Source organism: Bubalus bubalis, chromosome 17, assembly GCF_019923935.1.
Source record: "Bubalus bubalis isolate 160015118507 breed Murrah chromosome 17, NDDB_SH_1, whole genome shotgun sequence".
Lineage (NCBI taxonomy): Eukaryota > Metazoa > Chordata > Mammalia > Artiodactyla > Bovidae > Bubalus > Bubalus bubalis.
In genome coordinates this window covers 14,119,711-14,144,315 of record NC_059173.1, presented here as the reverse complement: position 1 = coordinate 14,144,315, position 24,605 = coordinate 14,119,711, and the positions used below count along the sequence as shown (strand labels likewise).

Below are 24,605 nucleotides of genomic sequence, written 5' to 3'. Positions count from 1 at the left end.
TGGCCATCTTCTTCCTGCACCTCTTCCTGTTGCCTTCCTTCTCTCAGTGTCCAAATTTCCCCTTTTGCAAAAGACACCAGTCATATTGGATAAGGGTCCACCCTAATTACATCATCTTAACTATCCCTGCAATGACCCAAGCAAGGTCACATTCTGAGGTATTTGATGGGGTAAGGTGGGGGGGGAGTAGGACTTTAGCATACGAATTTGGAGAGGACATAATTCAACCCATAAAAAATGAGTACCAGGTAGAACGTGTCTCATAGGGTGGTTGCAAAGATCGAATGAGATAATGCATATGAAATGCTTAGTCCAGGACTTGGTGGATTATAGGTAGCCAGAAAAACATGCCTAGGATAATCATCATTACTGTCATGGACACTCTTCTTGGTCACTCAACAATGACCCCTTCTTTTTTCTTTCGTAATAAATTCCCCTGATGTTGTTCAGAAAGCAATATGTCTAGGTCCAGTAATGTGCATGCGTGTGTGCTCAGTTGTGTCTGACTCTGCGTGTCCAGTAATGGGTCATGCCTAAATTGAGGGAAAGAAAAAACAAAACACAGTATTATTTCTCTTTGCCAATGATTGGTTTAGAGATGGGAAGGTGACCTAGTTCTACTCAAACAGATGTAATAGGAAGTCTTGTGGGAGGGTGGTCTTGGAAAGATTTTCTTTCCCAAAGGAAAAAGAATTACCTAAGAATAATTTCTCTCTTCCCCGTTTTCTCTCCTCCTGTATCTGACACTGTCAGATGAGGCTGTGATGTCTGGTGCTGTGGCAAGTTGTCTTGGAACCATGAGGACAGACAGTATTGATATTCTGAAACTGGGAGAGTAAAAAAGTGGAAATAACCTAGGATCTCTGATGACACTGTTGAGCCCTGACAGTAGTGGGAGGTACCATGTGCCTCTTGGTGAGAGGGACCATGTGCCTCTTGGCCCCTTGTTAAATAAATAGCAAACTATTGTACAAATTATATAAACTTACCCTTCTCCTGGTAAAAGCATCCCAATATTTCTTGGGAAGATTTCTCCCTCCACTCTCTACCCACCATAGTTCAAGAGGAGCTGATTTCACCTCTGGCTTGTACAAGTGTGTGGTAGACAGACTTCCAAGATCCCTTCTTACCCCCTCACCCCACCCCGTGATCCTTATCTCTTGTTGTTCACACCTTTGTATAATTCCCTCCTCCTGAGGGTTGAACCTAAAGACTGACTTCTAATCAGCAGAATACAGCAAAAGTGATGAGATGTCACCTCTGTGATTAAGTTAACAAATGGTTGTGATTTCCATGTCCAAGATGGACAAAGTAGCAAAGGCCTCTGCAAAACAACTGAGGACATTTGTAGTGAACACAAAGTTCAGGATAAGCATTATCTACTTGGCTTGTTTCTAGAAGGTTGTACTATTTACCCTGAATGAAAAATGTCTGGTTCACCAAATCCTACCCAGCGTTGACCTCCACTGGAGTTATTTCCTTCCTTGCTAACTTTGCTAGTTTGAAAGTATATATGAATGATTTCTAAGTGTCGTTTGAGGTTTCCTCTCTCGGCTAATAGTCGTTGAGTTGCCCTCCAGATTTGTTTAGCATCTGCATTTCCTCTCTCACTGTTCTCTAGCCATTTAGTACGGGCTTGCCTTCGATGATATAATTCTCAGGAGTAAGGATCCAATCTCTCCAGGGCACCCGGGCCAAGGTCTCTGCCCTCCCAGAGACAGAACAAATGATATTTACCAACCGATGAGTGTCAGGTTTTTCTACTATTTGCTGAGCTCATGATTCTTTCACAAGAGGGACCTTGAGTCTACATTAAAATACACGTGTAACTGAAAGATGCAATACACCATGCCAGGTCCACAGAGTTCTGCGATTGCAATCCACAATTAATAACATTAATTTAACACCACACCTCTCCATTTTGAAAAGAGTGGCTAGATTGGAGGTGGGAAACCTTGTTTTGTTCTTGGGATAAGTGAGAGATTAATTGTTAAGTCTTCTTTAAATAACCCTCAAAGGGACTCTAGAGATGAAATGACTTTTAATTGACCAACCTAGCACTAGCTCTTGAAGGCTTGCTGGTGCTGCTGCTAAGTCGCTTCAGTCGTGTCCGACTCCGTGCGACCCCATAGACGGCAGCCCATCAGGCTACCCCGTCCCTGGGATTCTCCAGGCAAGAACACTGGAGTGGGGTGCCATTTCCCTCTCCAATGCATGAAAGTGAAAAGTGAAAGTGAAGTCGCTCAGTCATGTATGACTCTTAGCGACCCCACGGACGGCAGCCTACCAAGCTCCTCCGTCCATGGGATTTTCCAGGCAAGAGTACTGGAGTGGGGTGCCATTGCCTTCTCCATCTTGAAGGCTTAGGTGAGTGGAATGTGATTTCAGTCTGTTAAAAACCTGACCTTGCTTCTTTATTATTATTTATTTATTTATTAATTTTTGGCCGTGCATGGTCTTCAAAACTGCACACGGGATTTCCTCTAGTGGTGAGCAGGGGGCTACTCTCTCGTGGTGGTGAGTGTTCTCACCCAGGTGGCTTCTGTCGTTGCAGAGCACAGGCTCGAGGTGTGTGGGCCTCAGTCCTTGTTTCTCACGGGCTCTAGGGCCTGTGCTTGGTAGTTGCGGTGCACGGACTTAGTTGCTCAGTGGCACGTGGAATCTTCCTAGATAAGGGGTCGAGCCTGTGTCTCCTGCATTGGCAGGTGGATTCTTTACCATTGAGTCACCAGGGAAGCCCCTGACCTTGTCTTTTTTGTCTGTTTCTCTCCCTTCTTCTCAGGCCAAGGATTTATCTACCACTCTTCTCTGAATCAGAGGTCTTCTGCATGGCTGGCGTTCACCAAAGACAAGGCAGCAGCTGGAGATCAGGTAAGTTGGAAAAAAGCGAGCTTCTGGATTTTTTTTTTTTTTCCCTGTCTTCAGGAGACATGAAGGTGTATCCTGACAGTGGAAATGGCATGAACTTGGATCTTACCCTAGCCCCATCACTTCCTAGCAGTTGGCCTTGGGCACATCATTTAGCATTTCTGAGCCTCAACTGCTTCATCTGTTCAAGGGAAATGATTAATACCTACCACAAAGGTTGTGACCACTGGTGCGCAGGTAAATATCTGATAATTGTCTTCCAGAAGGAAAACTCTGATTTGCAGCATTTGCCAATTGCTGTGGTGCAAAGACTCTCACTGTGGCCAGTTTCAAGCTACCAATATGAGTTCACTGAATGCAGAGTTGGGAAAAGATGTGCAGACAGAGGTACAGTAGCAAATACCATATAGTATCTTCACCATATAGAAGTAATAGACGGAAATAATCTCTATAGCATAGATAGTAGAATAATGCAGTCAATTGATCAAGTGAGGAGTTCTGAATACTTACTTCCTTTGTTATTAATAGAATTTATTTATTTAATTGTAAGTTTATATAATTTCTTTTGAAAAAATAATAGCCGTGTCTCTCTGCTCTTTCAGAGTTTATACCCCAGGGCAGCGGTCCCCAGCCTTTTTGGCACCAGGGACTGATTTTGTGGGAGACAGTTTTTCCACAAACCATCGTGAACGTCATTGTGTTGGGAGCCCTAGCAGAGGGACAGATTAAGGAGCTGGGTTCAAGCCAGGTGCAAGCAAGCAAGCAAGGGCTGTAGTTTAAGCTGGAAGGTTGGGAGGGGTTTGCTTCAGGCTGATGAGCAGCCCCACCCTTAAAAGAAAAAAAAAAACAAACCAACCCATATAGGAACTTTGGGCCTGCTCCTTGCTTGGGATGTAAGTCTCTCCTCTCTCTCTCTGGGAACAAGGGTCAAGAGGGCAAATCAATGAGCTTGAAAAGTGAGAGCAGGTCAATGATGTGAGGCCCTGTCTGCCTTCCTTGCGGGGCAGTTGGCAGTTGTGGGGCCTCGCAGCCCACTACCGTCCGCCTGGAGAATTGTGAACTCACGGGTGGTGGGAGTAAGAACCTCCCCCGCGCTGCAGGGCATCAGCCAGAGCTGCACTTCAGAAAAGATTGGTCGCCCGGATAAGGAACAGATGCGGTTGCTCAACCCAACCTGTCCTTATCGCCAGGGACCCAGCCCAATGTCCTCTGTGTCTCTGACAGAAGCACCAGGACACCAGGAGGTGACCAGCTCACGTCCTCAGAGCTGAAACTGTGGGGAGTTGAGACTGTTGTCTTCGCGCCCCCCACCAGGAGGTGGTGCCCACAGGAGCATCACGGCTCCACTCCAGACAGGAGGAAGAGGCAGGGAAGTGCGACTCCTGTAAAGGGCTGTGAAGATTCCTAAAGAGCTGCACGCGCGGGCTGCCTTGCTATTCCAGTCTGAGCCCGGGTTTTTCTTAAACAAGAAATGACCAGTTATCGTTCACTCTGAAGGTACACCCAACCGGCTCATCAGCTTGGCTGGCCACCTTTGATCTGCCTCCAGATGCAGCCGGTACTCCCATTGCTACCCCCCAACTTCCTCTTTCCAAGCTGCAAATATTGTAACAATAGTCTTGAGTGTCAGGCACTTCTTGGGCAGACTCTCATTTAATCCCCACCACAGCCCCTGAGGTAGGTTTTAATGTATCATACCCATTTTATAGATGAGAAAACTGAGTTCAAATAAGAGAATAGACCCATCCATGGTCACCCAGCTGGTAAGCAGCTAAAGCCAGGATTGAAACCCAGATCTCTGTGGCTCCAAAGCCCACTTGCTGCCAGTAGCCAAGAATGCCCCCTGTTTCTCTGAAAAGTTACCTACCCCTGGGGGCAGGGCAGGACAGGGGTGAGGCAAGCACCAGGCAAAATGTAAAAAGGCACTCAGGCTCATGATCATGCCACTGTGGGGCTGGGCCCTGGCATGACTCCGTGAGCAAGTGCCTCCTTGAATTCTGAGCCCTGGGCACCTGCCTCAGCCCTGCCTCTAGGTAAACAGCCAGGTTTAGTAGCTTATTGCACACACCAAGTTCAGGGCAGGTCCTACGCAGGAAGAGTGTTCTGGTCAAACCAGCTGTGACCAGAGTTTCTTTCTCCCATAATTACACCGGTGCAATTTTCAGACCCCACCCCACCTCACCAGGGACTCTCAGCCTAGGAAAGAACCCGAGACAGCAGGTTCTATCTCTTGGACCTCCCTCAGCACAGCTACCTGTGAGCTGGCAGCAGAGGAAGCCAGCGCTTGCCTTCTCTTCCATCTTTCACCACATCCCTCCCCTGCAGATATGTCCCTTTTGGGGGGTGGGTTTGGGGGGACACTAATCACCCCCACTGCACAGAAATGGGCCCGACCCTCAGCCCTCGAGGAGCCTTCTCCTCCACTCTCTCCTAGTCCCCGACTTGGAGGCTGTGATGGTCAATTTCATGTGTCAACTTGATGAGGCCACAGGGTGCCCACATACCTGGTTAAGCACTTTCTGGGTGTGTCTCTGAGATGTTTAAGGATGAGATTAGCATCGGATGGGTAGACTGAGTAAAGCAGATGGCCCTTCCATATCCAATCCCTTGAAGGACCGAATAAAACAAAAAGACAGAGGAAGAGAGAATTCACTCTTTGCCTGCTAGTTTTTGAGTTGGACGCAGTTTTCTCCTGTGATTGGACTGGAACTTACACCACCAGCTCTCCCAGGTTTCCAGCTGACAGATGGCGGGCTGTGGGACTTCTCATCCTCTGTAATTGTGCAAGCCGAATTCTTGGAATACATCTCTTTCTCTCCCTCTCAATAGATAGATAGATATAGATAGATGTAGGTTATGTGACATCTATCTCAGATCTATATTTATGAATGTCCGTTGGTATATGTGGGGCTTGGTTCCAACAGATACAAATTTCAAATGTGTGCGTTTCCTGGTGGCCTACTGGTTAGGCTTCTGGGCTTTAGCTACCACGGCCCAGGTTTGAGTCCAGGCAAAAAAACAACAACAAAAAAAACACCCATCTTTGTTGGTGGCATAGCACAGTGAATACAAGCAACCCTCTGTATCCAGGAATGTGAAGTCCGCAGGTAAGGAAGGCTGGCTGGCTACATATGGATTGATCTATATCATGTATAGGCTTCCCTGGTGGCTCAGTGCTAAAGAATCCACCTTCCAATGCAGGAGACACAGGTTCGATCCCTGGGTTGGGAAGATCCCCTGAAGAAGGAAATGGCAACCCACTCTAGTATTCTTGTCTGGAAAATCCTATGGACAGAGGAGCCTGCCAGGCTACAGTCCATGGAGTCACAAAGAGTCGGATATGACTTTGTGACTAAACAACAATAACATATTATGTCTATCCTACATATAGGATATCTATTTCATATCTATATCTCTCTATACAGAACTACCTATATAGATACAATGGCAGAGACATGTGTCTCCAGAAAGAGAGTTTGTTTCTCTGGAGAACCCTAAGACAGAGGCTTTTCTTTCCCCCAAAGGAAGAGAAAGGTCGCTTCCAAGGGTATTTGGACAGAGGGGCAGACATTCCCTGGGCTGGTAGCCAGTTCCCTCTTCACCCTGGGGCTCTCCTGATTTCTGAGGAAGTGTGGGGGAGGGTGAGTCTAGGCCGGATCCTCCCCTCATCTGAACTGCACTTTCCATGGAAATCAACTTTCCCAAGGAGGCTCGCTGCCTCCTACTCTTCTCCGCCCAGAGGTTGAGTTCACAACCACGTCACTTGTAACCACACCACCCATAACAGAGAGATACCCTTGAGGGGTCCCTGGCCACTGGGAACCTGGCACGGCTAGTGCAGGGTCACATCCGGTTGTCACAGGCCCGTGAGGAGAGCATGGCAATGGCAATTTGCAGGGGAAGAGCTGAGGGCCAGAGGGGTCCCGTAAGGAGCCCAGGGGCACACAGCTTTACTTGCCAGCAGGTGGGGGTAGGGGGTGAATGTATTTGAAGGTTATGTATTTGAGGTTACGACGATTGCCCTGCACCCCAGCCCTCAGCCCAGGCCATCTGAGATGAGACAGGCTTTGTGATGGGCTGGGCATGATGCTTTGTATTCACTTGCTTCATCCTCATAGCTGCCTTGTGAGGTGGCTGTCACCCCCAGTTAGCAAACAAGGCTCAGAGAAGATCGAAGAAGGGCTGTCCCGAAACCCCCGGGCTCCTGCAGAGCCTGGGTCCAACCTGAGTGGGCCCATCACCAAAAAGCTCTCCTCCTCCCTCTCCCCTGACCCTCCATCCCAGCTCACTCTTCTCTGTCTTCCCCATCCTTTCCTGGGTGGGGCAGGTGGGGAGACAGTGTTCCCTGGAGGAGGGAGGGGCAAGGCAGGTGGGTCCTCTCCTTCACCTGGTCTGCCTTCTGCAGAGAGTGAGAAAGTGCCTGGGTGAGAGTGTGTGAATGTGTGTGACTAGGGGTCTGGGTGTGTGTGAGCATGAGTGTGTGTATGTGAGAATGTCCGCATGTGCATGTGAGTGTGTGTGTGTCTGAGGGTATGTGTGTGGCTTGGGGGTCTGGGTGTGTGTGAGCATGTGTGTATGTGAGAATGTCTGTATGTGTATGTGTCGGTTTGTGTGTGTGTGTGTGTGTGTGTGGCTTGTTGGGGGGCAGAGAAGGGACAGAGGTGGGAACAGACATTCCTCGAGGTTGGGCCAGGGCTGGGGAGGCATCACCTCCCTCCCTCCCCTGTCTCTGCCTCTCCTCTCCTTTTCCTCCCCCAGCCCTATTCCATACCCCACCCCCCGCCCCAGGATTCTATCAGCCTGGGACAAATGAAAAGAGCAAAGATAGGGCGGGCCCATGGCAGGGGGTCAGGGGGGCTAAGCAGGTCAGGGCCCTCGTCTCTGCTTCCCCGGGTTCCTGAACACCAAGGATTATAGCTTCAACTTCTGCTGTTTAATCAGCTGGTAGCAATTTAACCATTACACCCCAGTGAGAGAATCCAAGACATTTCCTACAGGAGGGGGAGAGGGGAAGACTAAGATGGGAGGAATGCAGGAAGGGGGGGTGGTGGAGACACAAAACAGTTTTATTAAGAAGAAAAAGGGAGGAAGGAAAGGACTGTGATCTGTAATTGTATCTCAGTTGAAACAGAGCTCCCAGGGCTGGGTGGGGAAGCAGACCCCTGGAGACGCAGGGATGGGGAGGCTGCAGGGTTGAAATGGGGAAGGTGGGTGCTGGTTGGGGCGCAGGGGAGGGGGACATAGAGGATCTTGGCTGTGGGACGTGGGAAGGAGTTTTGTCTCCTCCTTTGAGGGGCGGTCTCCAGACCCAAGGAAGGCCCTGCCACTTGCAAGCTGTGCTGGGTCTGGCCCCTCTGAAACTGGAAACAGCAGAGCAGCTAAGCAGAGACTGATTCATTTAGCATCACGGGTTTATCTGTAAAGTGCTTGGGAAATGAGTCGGCAGGTGAGGTGAGGTTCTTTATCAAGTGTATTTTCATCCTGTAAAAAAAAAAAAAAAAAAAAGATCTTCTCTAGCCCACTTCCATTTTTCTGGGCCCCAATGTGCCTTAAAGTGCTCACACCTGAGTCCAGGTGACTCTGTGATCAGCCGCTGCACTTGCCCCCCAACCCAAGCAGGAGGGAGCCTCTGCTATGTGGTCTGATGCTGAGCACCTGAGGACGTCTTTGGAGGAGGACTTGGAAGAAAGCCAGGATAGCATTTGGGGCATAGAAAGAGCACCACCTTGAAGGCTGGGGTTTCAGGTTTGAGCCCCAGGGCTGCCCTTGGCTGGCCGAGTGAACTGGGGCAAGTTGCTAAGTCTCTCTGAACCTCAGGTCTTCACGTTGATTTACAGAGGCCAGCATACTTTTTCTGCAAAGGATCAGATAGTAAACATCTTTGCAGGCTGTTCGGTCTCTGCGGCAACTATTCAACCTTGTTGCTGTAGTGTGAAAGCAGCCGAGGACACACATAAATGAGCAAGGGTAGCTGTGTCTAGTACAACTTTATTTACAAAAGCAGGCAGCTAGCCTAGGGGCTGTAGTTTGCTTACCCATCATCTAGAAAATAGAAGTGATGATGCTTCTGGGACCCCATTAATTAAACTCAGTGTGGTAGCACATTGTCAGGGTCTGAAACATGTTGGCTTATTGTCATCTAGATAGGGTGAGCAAGACAGCAGAGACTTTGACCAACGAACTTCCCACCAACTTTCCATCATTTCATGTCAGGCACGAGCAGATGCTACCATTAAGTCAGTAAAGAAGCCACTAGTGGGAATCTAAAGAGACACGGGCCTGGACATGAAGGAGCTGGGCATTGCAGGGTGAATAGGAGTTTTCCGAGAGCTAAAAGTCATACATGTATGTTCTATGCTCACGGACCACACTTACATGCATAGGCCCAGAGACAGGTGGGTGGGCTGTGGATATGCAGTGGGTACAGGTGAGAAAGGGGGATGAGAAAGGCAGGTGTCAAATATCAGGCTCCTGCCCCTGCCCTACCTTGGGATTGTTCCAGGCTGGAGTGTGTGTTTGAGGCCCGACAACAGAAGGGCTTCTCAGCTCTGCCCACTGACCTTTCCTCTCCATTTCTTCTCAGTGCCTTAAAACCCTGACTGATTCTGCACTCCTTCTAGACAAGGAGGCTGCAGGTTGTTGTTCAGTAGCTAAGTCATGTCCAACTCTTTGTGACCCCAGGGACTGTAGCACAACAGGCCTCCCTCTCCTTCACTATCCCTCAGAGTTTGCTCAAACTCGTGTCCACTGAGCTGGTGATGCCATCCAACCATCTCATCCTCTGCCATCCCTTTTCTCCTCCTGCCGTCAATCTTTCCCAGCATCAGGGTCTTTTCCAAAGAGTTGGCTCTTCACTTCAAGTGGCCAAAGTATTGGAGCCTCAGCTTCAGCATCAGTCCTTCCAATGAATTTTCAGGATCAGTTTCCTTTAGGCTTGACTGGTTTGAGCTCCTTGTTGTCCAAGGGACTTTCAAGAGTCTTCTCCAACACCACAGTTCAAAAGCATCAATTCTTCAGTGCACGGCCTTCTTTATGGTCCAACTCTCATCCGTACGTGACTACTGGAAATCCCATAGTTCTGACTATATGAACCTTTGTCAGAAAAGTGATGTCTCTGCTTTTCAATATGCTGTCTAGGTTTGTCATAGCTTTTCTTCCAGGGCCTTATGCTAAAAAGCATGGACATTGGAGTACCCCCGATGTGGCTCCCAGTGCCCCACTGAACATTTGCTTGCTATGTAGTCTTTGGTAAATGTCTTCATCTCTCTGGGTCTCCATTTCCTCATCTGCAAAATGGGAGTTATGATCTCACCTACCCAGCAGCTGTCCTGGCGGGAGAGTACATGGGATGAGGAAGGGCAATGTGTAACACAGGGCTTGCCTGGCACATAGCTAGCACTTAGTAAACAGAAGCCATCTTAGTATCACCATGATTACTGTAATATTTTATGATGATAAAGTATTTTATAATATAAATATACTGTTTTGTAATTGTAATTATTACCATTATGGAGCTTCCCTGGTGGCTCAGACGGTAAAGAACGCAGGAGATTTGGGTTCAATCCCTGGATTGGGAAGACCTCCTGGAAAAGGGAATGGCAACCACTACAGTTTTCTTGCCTGGAGAATTCCATGGACAGAGGAGCCTGGCAAACTAAAAATGTACTGTTTTATAATTATTATATTATAATTATTACCGTTTTTATTATGCCTCTTGTACTCCTTAGCCCCCACTGCCAATGGGTTTGCACAGGCTGTGGGGACACGGTGCCCAAGTCTGGGAGGTCTGGGTGGTGGCCTGCCATGGGACGTGGATTTTGAGCATTTGCTGTGGCTCCCTCACTGTGAGATCAGGGAACCAGGAGATGATGTACCAGATGTAGATCACACATCACTTCCTCCATCCCTAATAGCACTTCTGCACAATATGCTTTCCCAGCCCCATTTTCCAGATGAGGAAACTGAGGCTTAGTGAGGGCTTAAGTGACTTCCTCAGATTCAAACGACTATTAAAGCATGGGCGGAGCTGGGGTTTGAAACTAAGAAGAGCACATTCCAAACTCCAGGCTCTTTCTGTGTCACACCAAAAGCCCCCCTCCTGCTAAGAACCAGGATATTCAAGCATCAAACCCACCATCTTGGTAGGGTGACCGACCATCCTGCTTTGTCCAGAACCCAGGGGGTTCGCAGGTGCCAAATGGGGCAGAAGCCCTAGGCGAACACAAGCTCCCCTTACATTTTGGTGTTATGGATGCTAGGCCCTTAAGCTACTGACCTGCACAGTCTGCCTTCCAGTGTGTCTGCTTCCTGCCCTGTGTTCGGACCCTCTTTCTTCTGTGCCGTGCTGTGTGTGGGTAGAGCCTCCAACGGCCATCTCTGTGAATCCCCATTGCTTTTCCAAAGTGAGCCTTTGTGAAACCACCTTAGGGCACAACGTCCTAAAATTAAAGCATTAGTTAAAATACATAAAACATGAAACAGCAAAAGCAATGGAAACAGCTGAAATAGTATAATAAAACATGTCATTACAGAAGATTAGGATGAAAAATAGTTCTTGCATTATGCCCTGAAGGTTGGCAAACTGGGACTTCGTAAATATGTCAAGAAATGTACACACAAACGCACACACAGAGATATTTATATACAAAAATCTCAGAAGCAGTGGGAGCAGCTGAAATGATAGAATGATGTGCACTTTGAGTATCTAGTGTGCATTCTTGTCCTGGTTTATAAAACATGATCGGATACCTGTTGACAGGGGTGGGGAGGGCAGAAACTCTGGAATCTGCAAAGTGTCACCGGGCTCTGCAATTTTCCATCAAGAGTTCTCTGGGAAGTTAGAAGCAATCTGTACGAGATCAGCTTTTGGGCCCCCGCGCCTTCACCTATCAGAGGTCTCCCTGCACGTTTACCTCGGTGTGTGCAGCTCCCCTGCACTCGTCCCACGTGACCCCACATTCCTGCTGCTAATGGGTTCACAGTCTGTTTCACCATATGGGGGGAGGTAGAATTTCTAACGGGAAAGCCGCAAGCCAGCTTCTGCCCACTATTACTCTGACTGGGACTGACCAATACTCACACTTGGGAACCCCGGGAAGGGGATATAAATGGTGTGACCAACCCTCTCCTGGCTCTAGCACTGAAACCTCTCAGTCCCGGGCAAATCGGGATGACTGGACCGTCTACAATGAAGTCCCAATCTTGTAACTCTTTCAGTGTTCAACTTCTTTCTATTACATTTTAAAATCACAGATGGACAAAGCCGCTGAAATCACCTCAACCCATTCCTGAGTCTTCCTTCCCCCACCGGATGCAAAAAGAAACATGTAATTCAGGTTACAAAAATCAGCATAAAGACATGAATTGTTGATGGGCCCCCAAAATCCTACTGTCCACTGATGATCAGCAAATGAGCAAATTGCTTCTGGGTTGATCTTTCTGGCAAGTCTTAGTGTCTGTTTTATTTAACTGACGGCATCTGTCTCTGATAGCAGGGCTCTCTTGGAGTGATAAATTGTGTCCATATTTACTCTTCTTCCTAAAGCTAATTGTTGGCGGGAGGGGGGAGGTGGGGGGGGGTGTTTTAAATACCTTTTTGATGTGCTAAGAGCTCCCCGTGAGGTAAATAAACAGACCGTTAGGTTTCACCCAGAAGTGTCTGCAGAAGCACCATCTCCTAATTCGTTGTAGTTAATGGACATTAACCTCTCCGGCTCCCTCTCTCCGTTCAACCCTCATCCTATAATCATTGTCATTACTTATAATAACATTTTACACTTGTAGGTCAGCTCTTCTTTCTAAGTGCCCGAGTCTCGTCTAATGAGTAGCTTTTGAATCTAAATAATGAAGTATTTGCCCTTCTCAAGTTTCCAGTCTAGGAACAAGAACACGCTTCCCCTGACCTTTGCTTGGAGCCTATTCACGAATGCACAAACACACATATTCACACTCAGGGAACAGGCACTCACATATGCATACATGCACGTGCACACACACACACACACACCCTCTGAATTACCAATGGGAACTAACACCACTTGTCATTTGCTTATCTTCAGCATGCAGATGATCATGATAGCTACCATTTCTGGTGGCTTTCCTGATGGCTCAAATGGTAAAGAATCTGCTTGCAAATACAGGAGACCTGGGTGTGATCCCTGGGTCAGGAAGATCCCCTGGAGAAGGGAATGGCTACCCACTCCACTATTCTTGCCTGGAGAATCCCATGGACAGAGGAGCCTGGTGAGCTACAGTCCATGGGGTCACAAAAAGACATAACTGAGTGACTAACACTTTCACTTTTTTTCAAATCTGCCCTACTTCTGTGTTAAAGGCACACAGCATGCATTTCATTTGTATAGCAATGCTTTGAAGTAGATAATCAGCCCATTCTCCAGTCAGGAGAACTGAGGGTCCCAGAGGTGCAGTAACCTCAGGTTCACACAGCTAATAAGTTACAAAGAGCCATTCTAAACCCCAGGACTGTCACCAGGGCCCTCACTTTAAGCCACCAATGACCCAAATGATCCCAGTCAACTTAGAATCCTCAAATGCCCTTGTCCACTGTCCTGGGGCAATCCCCCGTGGGAGAAGAATGCTGGGAACCCCCTTCTTTTAGGCTGCATTTTGCAGTTGCAGATCACTGGAGACAGTTTGCCCGATTACAGGGACCAGAAACAGCGCCATTTTTTCTGGACCCAGTGTAATGTCAGGGCGGTCTGGACCTGGAGCTGCCATCTCCCAGAGGACACTGGAATGGGCCTGGCTGGACCTGCTGCACCTTGCAGACCCCCACCCAGCCCCCTGCCTTCCCTTCCAGAAGAATATAGCACTTGTCCGTCTTCCCAGCCAGAAAGGAGGAGGATGTCTGTGGTCAGTTTCACAGCTGCCATGGCAAGGCAAAAGCCTCCAAGGGACAGAGGCCCCTAAGGAGACAAGCCTGTGGCAAAGAGAAAACCGATTCCCTCAGCATCCTTTCAGCTGGCAGCTTGAAGCTATTTGAGGCGTCAAACGTCCCCCAGTTGGTTTCGAGGCAAACGCCACTTGGCTGGGGAGGGGCCCCCACTTTCAGCAAGTGTTCTAGCAGAATGCCAGAGACCAAAATTACATGCCTTCCCCTCAACGGCTTAAAAAGCAGCCTTCAAGGGGGTTTTGCCCATGTATAATTCAAGAAGTGCCGGAGCTAGAAACTGCAAACTCGGTTAGATTTTCCTTCCCTGGGAGGATCTTTGTCTCAAGCCACAATTGTTTAAACTTGCAGTGTCGCGTGTGTGGAGGGGAATGGCTCTGACCCCTTGTTCAGGTGACACTTGTCAGGCCCTCCTCATTGAGGAGCCTGCAAGAAGACACAGCGGAAAACCTGAGTGGCTTTGGTCTGCGTCCAAAGTTCCTCTTCTCTTTTTCTTTGTCCTTTTCAAGAACACAGAGTTGTGAAGCACATTGCAGCCCAGTCTGCTAGAGTCTGGTCCTCAGAGTCTCAGAGGCCCTGAGCACGTCTCGCTGCCTAAGGGTGGCAGCTTAAATGCCCAGAGACTCTCAAGCAGCCAGCCTGCGCGTGTTGCCCAGCCCCTTCCCAAACTAGCAGGCAACCAAGGGGCCAGGAGAACTGGGTTCCTCCTGTAGATGGCCTCCACCTTGCAGGCCTTGCAGGAGCCGGCCCCAAACGTAATCACAATTTCCATTACCAAGGGACACAGCCGCTCATGTTGGCAGCCTTCCAGACTCGCTCACTTCCTGGGGCATGGCAGCGTGGCAGACTCCAGAATCAGAGGAATCTGTATTCAGACCTCTGCCCTGCTACTCAGGGGCTGTGTGACCTTGAGCAAGTTGCTGAACCTCTCTGGACTTTCTTTTCATCATCCATAAAATGGAGCTAGTCATGCCTGCTTTGTGGCACTGTGAAGATTAAAAGAGTAAGTGCTTGTCTGTTGTGCCCAGCGCTGGCCTCTCCATCTAGCACAGCAGGCACAAGGCCTGTGGACATGGTACTTTCAGGAGTCCCCCCACCCCCACCAAAATACTTCTTGAAATAAGCAAGATGCATACCTTGACTGTGTTGGTATAAAGGTGAATGTGTTAATAATTAAAGTGGATTGCATTTATCTTTATAACTATGCAGATATAAAAAATAACTTTTAGCATTTTTAATGGGGAAAATGTTAGTCACTCAGTCGTGTCTGACTCTTTGCGACCCCATGGACTGCAGCCTGCCAGGCTCCTCTGTCCATGGAATTCTCCAGACAAGAATCCTGAGTGGGTAGCCATTCCCTTCTCCAGGAAAGGAGCCCACAAAAAATCAAGGTGTGGCCCTGTTGATCCCCGCTGAGCACATTATAGTCACCTCCTATAAACCTCACAGCCCTTTGGGGCAAATGTTGTAAGCCCCATTCAAGAGGTGAGGAGTATGAGGTTCAGCTGGACTTGGTGACTGTCGAAGCCACCCTTCCAATAAGGCCCATTCTCTTTTTCTTAAGCTCCTGCTATAAATCAGAAGTTACCTTCATACAACAAAGAACAGAAGAGAAGGTTAGTTTGGCCCTGCCTTCGGCAGGATCACAGATGACGCTTTTGACCAAATATCCCCCCACCAGGACCTTGGCCCCATCCTATTATTTACTCAATAAATTTCTTTAAATTATTTGTTAAAATCAATGTATTTTTAAAGAGAAATTGGGGCTTCCCTGGTGGCTCAGTGCCTACCAATGCAGGAGATACTGGTTCAAGCCCTGATCCAGGAAGACCCCATATGCCTCAGAGCAAATTACTCTGTGCACCACAACTCTTGAGCCAGTGCTCTAGAGCCCAGTAGCTGCAACTTCTGAGCCACATGCTGAAACTACTGAAGACCGAGAGGCCCTAGAGTCCGTGCTCCACAACAAGAGAAACCACCATCCCAATAAGAAACCCGAGCACCATAACTAGAGAGCAGCCCCCCTCACTGCAACTAGAGAAAAGCCCACGCAGAAATGAAGACCCAGCACAGCCAAAAATAAATAAATAAAACTATTTTTTTCTAAAAGAGAAATGGTATATCCCTACCATGACTAGAAAGCTGGCATCACTTGCTGTAATTAAAAAAAAAAAGTGTGTATTAAAATTTTGAAAGTTCACATGCGGGCCATCTAAGATCATCTTGCATCAGGGTTATAGGGAGATGAGTGAGGGTCAAGGTCATGCCAATGAGGGTCAAAGTCATTTGAGCAAGGGTCCGAGTGAGTGAGAATAAGATCCTGAACTAATTATAAATTTTGTTATTTTGTTCATCATAGATATTTTTCATGAATCTTAATTCTTCTAATATTGCTTGTGCTTATTTTATCTTGATGACTGAATTTTTTGTCAGCACCTTAAATTCTGGACCAGAGGCAAGCGTTTCACCCACATTACATCATCTGTGCTGCGTACAGAAGGAAGGTACTCCCCACTTTGAGAAACCCAATCTAAGGTCAGTGACTTCCTGGGCCAGCATCTTGGAGAAAATCAGACCAAGGAACAGTGAGTGGAGAGGTTACGAGGAGGCATAGGCAGGGCGTGGAGATCAGTGTGGGCCAAAGTGGTAGGCAAATGGATTTTGAGAACTCTTTTCAAGGCCGAATTAACTTCCAGGCCTGGAGGGACCATTAACTTCTGCTCTCAGACTCCCCTTAATGGACTGAAGGTTCACTCCCCACCCAAGGTAAACCGCTTACCCCGCCTCCCCACGTTCCCCCTAGGCCTGGTGTTTATAAAGCCATTTGCACTCCCAGGAGAAGGGAGAATGAATGGTGATTGTTTCATCATTAAGTTAACTCTGCGACAACTCAAATGCGGCACAGGGGTGGCCCCATCCCTGTCCTCCCGCTGACCCACGAGTGTCTACTGTCTGTAAATACCACCCCACACCATGAACAGGTGTAAGATCTGGCCTAGTGAGCCCGGGCTGGGGCTGGAATGCAGAGCTGTGCCTGGAGTGTGAAGGGTTCTCAAGTCTGCAGAGTCCCACACATTTCACAGGCCCTTTCCAGCAAAGCTAATTAACTTCCCGCTCCCTCGGGCACTGGTGTAAGAGCTAGGCATAGGAATTATTGATGTGACCGAGTTTCCTAGCAGCTGGTGGTTGGGGTCGCCTTCTTGCACTGATCTGAGGGGGCAACTAGGACTTCCAAGTAGACACAGACACATATGGGCCTGAAATCCCACCATTTGATGCCATCAGATTTGGAGGGAGCTTTCTGAAATGGGCTTCCCTGGTGGCTCAGATGGTAAAGAATCCGTCTGCAATGCAGACCTGGATTCAGTCTCTGGGTCAGGAAGCTCCCCTGGAGAAGGGAATGGTTTCAGTATTCTTGCCTGGAGAATTCCATGGACAGAGGAGCCTGTTGAAGTACAGTCCACGTGGTTGCAAAAAGTCGAACGCGACTGAGTGACTAACACTTTCACTTTCTGCAATGCACTATGCAAATACAGGCCTTCTTGAAAGGGGGACCCCTGAGCCTTTGTGGGTAAATAATCTCACATGATTAGGGTACATTCTCAAAGCTGGGGCTTAGGGTGAAGGGGACAGCAAGGAGAAAACAGGAAGCCTGGGGGAAAGAGATGGTAAAATACACAGAGAGAAGGTGTTGAGTGTAGAAGGCAGTATGTGAACACATTTGTTCATTGACTCAGACAGTATTTACTGAGCATCTGCCATGTGCCAAGCACTGGGCTAGAGTCTTGGCATATAGTGGTGAGCAAGGGCCCTGCACTTGTAGAGCTCATAGCCTAGGTGGGAGACTAACCAAGCAATGAACCAACTCCTTAGCTCAGCCTCTAAGGCCTTTTATGATCTGGCCCTTGGCCTTGTCTCATCTCCTGTCACCCTCCCTGGGACTGCCAACCTCTAGCCACTTGGCTTTCTTTTACTTCTTGAACACATCAAACTCATTCCCACCCCAGGGCCTTTGTACTTACTTTTCCCTCTGCCTGGAGCTAACTTTCCTGGATTTTCATATGACTCACTCCTTTTCACTTCTCAGATCTCATTGAAAATATCACCTCCCCAGGAAGCCCTCCCTGACAACCCCCACTCTAAATTTCCCTTTCCCTCTCTGTCACTTTCCAGCCCGTTGCCTAGTTTTCATTTCTTCTCAGCACTTATCGCCATCCTGGATAACTATTGGTTTCTGGGTTCCGTGTCTTTCTTCTCCATGTCAATGTAAGCTCCTTGGGAGTAAAGCCTTTGTCTAGATAAAGGAAGCAAACAAAAAGTTAATAAGTGATTGTGCCTTGTGACGCAGGGAACAGCTCAGTGAGAGAGGCTAACTTGGGCAGGTGTGGCCTGTTCGGGGCCCCAGGGCAGGGAGTGTTCAGGGAAGGCCTCCCCAAAGGGTGATGTTTAAACAGAAGCCTGCAGGATGAGGAGCTGGCCTGGAAAGCAGACAGGAGTTGGGGAAGTTTCAGTCAGAGGAGCAGCACCCTCAGAAGGAAACCCCCAAATGGCATTTTTCAAGGAATCAAAAAGACCCCCGCTCTGGACAGTCAGGCCTGGGTTTGAATGGCAGTTCAGCTGCCTCCAGCTGTGTGACTCATGGGAAAGTCATTTCCCTCTTTTGGCCTTAATCTCTGTCTTTATAAAATGGGGATTAAAATGCCTTCCTTGAACTGTGTTATTAAAATTACATAAGATAATATAGAGAGAGTTTGGTATAGAGTAGGAGCTTAATAGATGTTCATATTCTACCTCCCTTCCCTTCATGAAGTTGCTAGTGACTCTAGGCCAGTAGAACTGGCCTACTCTAAGACAGGAACCTCTCCACCCCTGCCTCATCCCTACTACCTTTGCCCCCTCTCCTTGTATCTGAAACCCAACCCCCCACACCACTTCTCCCATCTGCACAGCCCACCTGGCCCCCTGTGGGTCTTTGTCTACAATCTTCCCACTGAAGACTGCACAGAGATCTTAGTGGCAGCTTGTCCCACATCAGACCTGAGCTAGGATGAGACCCCAGATCATCTAAAAACAGGACCAGCATTCCTTCCACATTACCTACCAACTGAGGCTCAGAGCCGGGAGGTTGCAGTTGTTCGCTATCAAAGATGCTCCCTACTTCAAGTTCAAGACCCAGGAAGCAATAACGCTGACCTGTGGACTCTTGAGCTGAGACATCTCTAGCAGGATAATAGTAACTACCAGTTACCCAGCCCTGTCAAGGAGCTAGGTGAGTTCTTTACAGGCCTAATCTGATCTTGCAGCCTCATTGATCACAGGAGGTATTATAGTCCCACTTTATAGATGAGCATGTTAAAACTCAGAGGTGAAGTGACTTTTCCAAGATCCCATAGCTGTGAAGACGCAGAGTTTTTAGCCCAAGCAAGGGCATTATTACATGTCTTTAATAACCAGCACAAGTATGGCCACCTGCCAATCAGAAGAGACATTAGCTTTGAACCTCTGGCCTGGCGTACCTATGAGCATCAGCCCCAGTGAGGCTCCCTGCAACCTCTGATGCTGTGGGGCCCCCGGGGGAAGCCAGTGTACTTGGGGTAAAAATGAGGGAGCTCCCTGCTGGGTCAGAAAGCTTGGGAGAAAATCAGAGAATATGATATTCAGCCAAGAGGTCATCTCCCTGAGGCTACATAGCACACTTTGAAGGAGTAAGCAAATCTCAGAGGCGTGGCCCAGAGTCTGGGTGCAGTCAAGTAGAGGGACACAGCCTGGCACATCCAAACAGATGAGCTGAGGTTGGTATTCAGAGACCCACAGGGGCCTGAAGGCTCTGAACATCTAGGCCAAGGTCCATGTGTCCAAACCTAGTCTGAGCTCCTTCATGTTATTCAGACAGAATTCCTTTACTTTTGTCCAAGACAGCAGCCCTTTGGACACACTGCCTGGACTTGAAGCCCAGATTCACTACCTGTCAGCTCTGCAACCTTGACTAAATTGCTTAATTCTCCCTGTGTCTCAGTTTCCTCATTAACACAATTTTATTGCAGCAATGATTAGGTAAATTATACTTCTTAAGCTCTGTGAAGCAGTACTCAATATGTAAATAATTTTCCCAGGATGGTTTTACGAAATACCAATTGTACCAAACTATTTGCTTTTCTCCCATCACTCTCACACCTTGTGGTGGTGGTGGTTTAGTCGCTCAGTTGTGTCCGACTCTTTGCGACCCGATGGACTGTAGCCCATCAGGCTCCTCTGTCCATGGGATTCTCCAGGCAAGACTACTGGAGTGGATTGCCATTCCCTTCTCCACTCACACCTTATATTGGTTAGGAATTGTGCTTGGCTGCTGGTGTGCATGCTAAGTCGCTTCGGTCATGTCTGACTCTTTGCAACCCTGTGGACTGTAGCCTGCCTGGCTCTTCTGTCCAAGGGATTCTCCAGGCAAGAATACTGGAGTGAATTGCCATGCCCTCCTCTAGGGGATCCTCCCAACCCAGGGGGTCTCTTACGTCTCTTAAGTCTCCTGCATTGGCAGGCAGGTTCTTTACCACTAGTGCCACCTGAAAAGCCCCAGCTACTGGTAACAGAGACATAAAATAACAGTGGTTTTTAAAGAAATAGGGGTTTATTTTCTTCTCACTTAAAAAGAAGTCCAGGACTGGCATACTATGTCCTCAAAATCATCAGTTCCCATGTTCATGTTTTTTCTCATTTATCCTTGGTTTATGGTTGCCATTATCAAGGTCACAAAATCAATGGTGCAACTCCAGCCATCATGTCTTCATTCCAGGCATGCAGAAAGAGGAAGAGAAAAAAGCAAAAGGGTACAGCGGCTGAGTTGACCCTTTTTTAAAAAGCTTTCCTGAAAGCTCTACCCAACTGTTTTCCACATACTGTTTATCAGAAATGGCTTGTATATCTGGACACAAGTTTAAGCAAACTCTAAGTGATAGTGAAGGACAAGGAAGCCTGGCTTGCTACAGTCCATGGGGTCACAAAAAGTCGACACAACCGAACAACAACAATCTGCAAAGGAAGCTGGGAAATGTAGATTTTTTTAGTTGGTCTGTTGCCACTTAACAAAAAACAAAGTTAGGTCACTAAGGAAAGTGGGTATAGATATTGCGTGGGCAACCAGAAGAATTTGCCTACTTTTGTCCATGTGATTTGTGTTCTTGACATATTCCCTCCCTGTGAAAATCATACTGATCCTTTGAGGCCTGGCTCAAATGCATCACTTCCCTAAAGTCTTACCTGGAATCCTCTGTCTAGCCCACACCCCTTTCTACCTGCATTGCTCAACACAGTAGCCAAAGGCAGCCGCTAGTGCAACTGAATGACAGAATTCTTAATTAAAATAACTTAATTTTAATTAGTTTAAATTTAAGTTAAAAAACTAATATTGCATTCAGTTATTGGAAAACTAAGTATGTTTGGAACAACTTGGGCATGTGAATCTAGTTTTTCAACCATAAATTATAAAATCTAAATACAGATCAAGTATTTTCAATGAAAATTTAGTGTCTGAATTGAGATGTGTTATACTTAATACACAGATTTTTTTTACTTTAAACTTTTTATTTTTTTTTCTTTTGAACTTTTTATTTTGTTTTGGGGTATAGCTGATTACTTACACACAGATTTCAAAGATGTTGTACCAAAAAATAAAAAGTAAAATATCTCACTAATATTTATCTTGATTACATGTTGAAATGATACTGTTTGGGGTATATTGGGTTAGATAAACTATCTTATTAAAGTTAATTTCATCTGAATAATTTCATCTATTCCATTTTTCCTTTTGGATGCGGCTACTAGAAAGAATTTAACTATGTATATGGCTCTGAGTATGTTTCTATTGCACATCTCTGCTTTCTGTCTTCTGTATTTGAGTCAATTGTTAACATATCTGTCTCCCTACTCCATGCATATGGCTACATAAGAGCCACAATCCTAGTAGTATTTATACCAACTATTTACTGAGCATTTATTCTGTACTAGGAATTATGTTATTTTAACTTAAGGGAAAAAATTTTAATTTTTATAGATTCATAGGAAGTTTCAAAAAAGAAGTAAAAGGACAAGGAAGATCCATGTACCCTTACCCAATTCCCCCCAAGGAGAATATCTTGCATAACTATAGTGTAATATACAAACCAGGAATTGGCATTGATAGAGTTGACCAGTTATTCAGATCTTGCTGGTTTCCGGTGTCCTGCATGTGGACATTTCTATGCAGTTTTAACACATGCAGATCTGTGTAAACATCATCGCAATCAAGATAAAGAAATATTCTGTCACCACAAAGCTCCCTCATGCTATCCTTGTGTAGCTACAACTCCTCTCCCCCAGTCCCTGGCAACTGCTAATCTATTCTCCCTTTTGTTATTTTGAAAATGTTACATAAATGAAATCCTACAGTATGCAAACTTTTGAGACTGGCTTTTTTCACTCAAGATGCATGCGAGTTCTTCATTCCTTTCTGTTACTGAATAATATTCCATAGTATGGATGTACCACAGATTTTTTTTAACCCATCCTCTAACTGAGGGACATTTAGGTTGTTTCTAGTTTTTAGTAATTCTGAATTAAGCCCCAGTAGACGTTCATGTACAGGTTTCTATGTGAACTTTGGCTTTCGTTTCCTGAGATAAAGTACCACAAGTGCAATTGCACACTACATTTTTTAATGTGACATCTTGCCTCCATCTACACTCTGTTGTGGTAGGCAGCCTGTGAGAAGAAAGAGAAGAATATGGGCTTTGAAGAAACATGCCAGGATTCAGATCTTGACTCCATCACCCATGGCGGGAAGTGCTCTCAGTTCGTGCCTCTGTGAAATGGGTGTGTTTAACACAACTCTCAGGTTCATGAGACCGACAGATAAGCAAAGCAATTGTGTGGCAGGTGGGAGGTGCTTTACTGATGCAGGTTTCTTTCCTTGCACACTCTGTGAATCCTAGCACAGTGCCAACAACGTGGAAGGCGTGGGATCAAGGAAGGAAGGTGGGGGGTGGGAGGTGGGACAAGTGAAGGATGGAGCCCAGCTGGGGTTTCAGAACAGGTGGGCGGGCTTGCAGACTCCACACACAGCCAGGATCTGGCCTAGAAGGGAGGCCGCCTGCTCTGGCTGGATAGGAATCTCTTCTTGGAGTGGCAGGTGGCAGGTGCACGCTGCCCGCTTAGCAGGTGCTTGTGGCTGGCAGTGTCAACAGAAGCTCTGAATTGTTGGTTAGAACTGCAGTGAAGGCTTTCAGAGCCCTCCCTTCCCTTGTTCCTGCATTGTACCGGAGGCTGGGGGGAAAAGCCCATCTTTTCTGTGTTGATTGTCTAGAATTAGCTAATGGCTGCTATTTCTTGAGCATTTACTATGCACCAGATGCTGTGCATAGAACAGCGACACAGCAGGGAGAGACCTTCGCTTTCCCCATGTTACAGATGAGAGAAGTGGGGTTCAGTGAGGTGATGTTAGTTTCCCAGCCCTAATATGACCCCAGTATCCTTCATTTGATCCTTGTGCTGTACCACTCCAGAATAACCAGTTTCCTCTATCTATCTCCTATATGTCATCAAATCAACCCCACCGCCCTGCCCCCAGCTAAGCAGAAGGAACCAGGAAGAAACCACACAGGAAGGGGACTAATCTAGCCCTAAACCATCCTTGAGATGTAAGAGTAAGCCTTACCCGGTGATTGTATATCTAAGTGAGGATTCTTTTTACCAAGTTAACAGACACTCAACCTTATCTGACTTATACCAAAAGGAAAATATATTGGCTCCATTAACTAAAATTTCCCATTTCTAGTTTCAGGCACAGCTGGATCCAGGTGTTCAAACAACATTATCAGAAATCTCTCTCTCTCTTTTAGCTCTTTTTTTTTTTTTTTTTTTGGTATTGACTTCCTTGTTGAATGGCTTCTTTCTTTGTAAGGGCGAAGATGGTCACCATCAACTCCATGGTTGCGCTCTGTCAGGTTAGCAATCTCAGTGCAAAAAGAGAGCACCTACTGTCACAAAGTTCCTATCAAAGTCCCTGGATTGACCACACGCGCATGACATGCTCAGTCCTGATCCCAGTGTAGCCAGGACAATGGGACATACAGGTCAGCCAGGCCTGGGACACATTCCGGTCTCTACAGTTGCGGGGTGGGGCTCCCTCTTAATCCAAACAAAGACTCACAGCAATGATGGGATGATTCCCCCAAGGGAGTAGGGGGTGGGAAATGGATGCTATTCCCAGGAGATAAAATGGTATCTGGACAAACCAAACAACACAGAGTGCCTCCCCCAACTCCCATGAAACGTTTCAGCTGTGTTACATCTCCCGCCTGTGCCAATTTGGGGAGGAGGGGTTCCTGTGGTGAGAGATGTTGGAAAAATTCCTAGTGGCTCTAGGAGACCAAATAGCGTCATAGGAGCTGCCAGACATTTCAAGGACAGTTGTTTGGGAAAAACAAGCTTTCAGGGTGTGTGAAGCTAGCAGTTATACCTATTTTGTTATTCTCTACATAAGCTTTCTCCCTCCTTTCTAACAGACTTCAACTCTTCAGAGGTATTGAAATTGGGAACCTCGCATTGAGGGGCCAACTGCTAGAAGATCACAAGTCAGAGAACTTGCTTCTATCTTTGCCTTGAACCTGGCAAAGAGAGGTAGGGGAAGTCAGGGAGGCCCCAAGCTCCTATGCCTGCATTTCTTGAGCCTTGGCATCAAGATTGCAGCCAAAGATTTCCACTGAGCTGGCTCATAGACTTTAGGTCAGGCTGGGGCTTCTCAGACATCACTAAGCTGCAGAGGTTCGTAAAGTCCCCATGGCTCATTTGGAATTCA

The 24,605-nt window shown here is 47.2% G+C and overlaps 1 long non-coding RNA gene across 1 annotated transcript in view; it reads left to right on the top strand.

The window, feature by feature from the left end:
• LOC123329924 overlaps positions 1 to 24,605 on the top strand; it is an 83,500-nt gene that overhangs the window by 45,285 nt on the left and 13,610 nt on the right. The window contains exon 2 of the long non-coding RNA XR_006545532.2: positions 2,783 to 2,871. This is a non-coding gene — a long non-coding RNA (uncharacterized LOC123329924). The remainder of the gene's footprint in view (positions 1 to 2,782; positions 2,872 to 24,605) is intronic.